Here is a 4,157-nt window from a genome sequence, read left to right on the forward strand (position 1 = left end):
GGGGGGGGGGGGGACGGGGGACGGGACTAAGGACACAATAGGTGACAGTTCTGTCAAAGGGGAAGTTGAGCTATTTCAGGTCCTGCCTTTTAAAATAGCTTAATGAGACAAATGGGATTTCATTGCAGTGATGATTTCTGAAGTCTTAATTCATAAAATGTTTAAGTAGCTACTGCTGCATCTGGCATAGCCGATTAAATTGACTGGGTGAAGCTGTTAACCGCAGCTGTCTGCCCACTCCTGCAGGGCACTATTGCCCTGAAGGAAGGCTGCCTGAATCTCGAGAGCCTGCTTCACAACTATATTTTCTTCGCCCATATAGTTGGTTTAGTGCAAGGAACCGCTCAAAATGCTGTAGAAGCCCCACTGCCCACCAAAAATTAGAAGAAACTAAGAAATTAGCCATATAGGCTTACAAAGCATAATGGACATCTTCGGAACTGTAAGAAATGCCATACTGTGTTGGACATTGCCTGTCCAGCCCAGCAATTGCTCTCAGGCAATGGAAAGAAGAGACACAGTTTAGGGAAACTAACCTGGCCACTTGTTTCTCGTTGTATTCCCGGCCACAGCTCCTTCACTAGGGACACTACATGCATGTATCCTCCTAGTGTATTCTTTTGACATACAAAAACCAATTTTTTGTTGCTTTCATTGACAGCTCCCTAGGTCTAGTATCACAGAGAAAAGCTTTGCATTCACTTTATCTAATGCCTTCATCATTTTATAAAACTCAGCTGTAGCCTCCCCAAGCTCCTCCCCTCCAAACCAAACAGTCCCAGACACTTTTTTTTTTTCCTCTCTTGAGCAGTGGCAGCTCTGTTCACTTGACCATTTGAACTGCACTTTCTGAGCTGAGACGAGCACTGCTCACAGTAGTCAAAACAGGGGCCTATCCATGTTTTCTGTAGTGCTAAAAAGACACCTTGTGTGGTGGGCTCAGTACTTTTCCTCATGATGCCCAGCATTTTGTTGGCTTTTTGGCTGCCACCAAAAAGCAGAGGAGGTGCAGTCAAAGTTTCTGAAAATGGTATAACTGTATGGTTATTAATGTTTATTTCCATTATTATAAGAACTTAAAAACATTTAGGATGATAGTTGGAATGTGCTTGCAACTGTAATTAGGTACTAATTTCAGTGTAGTTGTTCCAGAATCTCACTTCTTTTTCCTTGGATAGATACAAATCCCTGTGCAGGTGAGATATTCTTAGAGCAAACAAAACATCTTGGACAATAGGCAGGGCACATGCATGTTTGTATCATTTCCTTGAATTGTTTGGTTGTACAAGATGAAGCAAGTAGAATTCTAAGTCATTTAATTAAAATATAAAGATAACAAGCAATGTGAACTCTTGAGCCTGGGAGCCATTTACTTAAACTACCTCATTGCTATGCAAAATCCTCAGTGTTAATAAGCAAATTCATATACTAGTATAAGAAATGCACAGAATGCTATTCATTTTGATGGCTAAAAAAATTAAATGCAAATAGCTTTCTCACTATCAAGTATACAACACTTAGGAACACCAAGATGCTACTGAATTGGTGCAGGAGGGCAGATGGTTTCAAACAGCAGCTTTATATATTCATTATTAACATCAGCTGTTGAGTTGGGTGTGTTGCTTCTGGCAGTAACTAATAGATGAAGTTTTAGAGGAAAATGAGAAGACCTATCATGCACTTAAACTGAGCATTTCTATATAGTGCAGAAGAATTCCTTCTTGCTTCCTGGAAGTGGTCAGGTAAAACTTCAAGCATAGAAACGTAGCCTTCTTAGTCAAGTTTTTCATTTTACCTTAATTCTTTTCTTTGATAGAAGACCTCTTACGTGTAACTGTAGAGGTAATGAGACGTTCTTTCCTAGGTACACAAACAGTGTCAGGAGTTAGTTGCTCCTAACATAGTAGATAGCAAATAGTTATCCCTCTTTTGAAACAGAAAAGTAAGCAGTGGGATTATGGATGTTGATGTTTTAACTTTGTTTTTTTAGAAATCCTGCATTACCCTGTGGTTGCTATATATGGTTATTTTGCATTTCAGTGTTGTTCTGTGTCCAGTAGTACTTTTAGGGGTTTCATTAGTTTGCTATCTTTTAAAACCAGCTGTATAAGAACAGATTTTAGTAACTGAAGATGCCTTCTTTACCACATCGATATCTACTGTATGTGTGCAAACTCTATTTCTGTTTCTAGATTTGCCTTAGGTTCTGCTAAATGTATTTTGCTAATTGTAAAAAAATTGCAGAAGATGTTGATGGGAAAATCACTCTAAATGGCTTCTCAAAAGGAACTCTTGAAGTCTTAGTAAGAGTTTGTTTTGACAGACAAGTTGGTGATTTCACTAATCAGCAGTTTGCTTAAAAATAACCCCCCTAGATTTCAGTTCTGCATGTATTCTCTTTTTCTGGAAATCCTTGTGGATAACTGACTCATAAATGCAAATAGAAGGATGACTATTGGTTACTCAGACAACTGTAGAAAACAAAAAAGCTTATTCATTAGTGTGATAAGGACACAAGGAGCAGGAAATGAGTTGACTGTTAGATGTTGAGAGATCACTAGGGATTATTGGATAAGTAATTATAAAGATCATACTGCACTGAATACAAGAAGATGGCAGGAGCTGGTTGTATTCTCTTGACCTTGTCGAAATGCTACAAAAAGGTGCAGGGACTGCTGTTGTGTAATGCATGCTGAGATCCTGCACTGCCAGCAAACGCTGAATGTATGTAGTTTGCCAAGCTGGTCTCTTTTTTTTACTTATATACTGCATAGTTCTGGGTTAGTATAGTATCATCGGCTTTGTAACCAGATGAAACTGCTACAGACCTATGTGTCTAAGCATTGCTGAATGTTTTAAAGGCAGTTAGCCTTTTTTACAAAATGATTTTCCCAGAAAATACAGAGAAGGAATGTAAGAGTGTTCTGTTTGTCATTATATTTTTACTGTTTAAAGACAACAGATAAATCTGACAATGTCAAAATGTTTAGTAAATGCACGTATATATGCATGTTAACAGGATGGGAGTTTACTGTTGATGTGCATTAATGGTGGTTTTTGAGTTTCATGTTGCTGAGTTGTTGATTGTTTTGTAGGATGAAGGTCCAGATTAAGACTATTAAGGAAAAGGTATTTTACAGAATATTATCATGGAAGCATCTCTGTCCCACTGTGCAATTCTAGTTATAAACCTGCAAAAACTCACAGGCTTAAAAAATTGTTGTCGTTGACTGAAATTCACTGATGCTGTGTTGTGTGTGATGAGAATTTTTTAAGGTTGTACTAAGGAATTACTCTGTTCACATTTTTTGCACTTGAAAATCATTTAAGGTGATACTATGTTCATTATTAACTGGAAATTAAATTTTAGCATGTATTTCAGACTGTGAGTCCTGTGGTCCTTTGATTATTTTTATTTTTCATGTTTTGTCCATGTACGCTTTGTATGGTGAATTTTTTTTGCCTTTTGACTGTGGCTTCTTTTTAGCAATGAAGCAGAAACAGTGGGGAATGGAAATTAAAGCCAGAGAACTAGTTTTTATTTAGAAGAAAAAAAAAACCCAAAACATTAAAAGGACAAAAGTGTAAATTATGTTTAAGCTGATTTCAGAGATGTAAATAATGAAGAGGTCTTGTTGGCTTTTCTGTGAACAGGGATTTCCCCACTGATATATCCTGAAATAAAGAAATTGCCAGAGTAAAGTATCATACTGTGTTTTGGAGGATTCTAATCTCAGGAGAGGAAGAGACAATTCTGCTGAGGCTGCCTTCTCTGTTAGCCACCAAGGCACTTGGAATTTGGGCCACAGCCATATTGCAGTTTTTTGTGAGATAACTTGTCCATGAGTAGCTTTGTGGTCACTACCATTAGCTGGGAAAATTGCTGCTAGGGCTGAAGAAAAAATGGCGAGTGCCCCAGAATTAAGCCAGTCTTCTGTTTTAAGCAAAAGAACCCTATGCATTACTAAAGACGGTATTTGTTGTGCTTTGGGCCATTTTCACAGATAAATGTACAAAAGCCCAGATGATTTTTATAAGGTTGTAGAAGCTGCTGCTGTAGTGAGGACTGCAATGAGCTTGGAGATTATTAGATTTGGGGGTGTCTCTGAAGCTGATTCAGAAACTGCTATGGAACTTGAATTTTCTGACTAGAAGTC

This window comes from Athene cunicularia (genome assembly GCF_003259725.1).
Source record: "Athene cunicularia isolate RWA chromosome 9 unlocalized genomic scaffold, athCun1 chr9_part1, whole genome shotgun sequence".
Classification (NCBI taxonomy): Eukaryota; Metazoa; Chordata; class Aves; order Strigiformes; family Strigidae; genus Athene; species Athene cunicularia.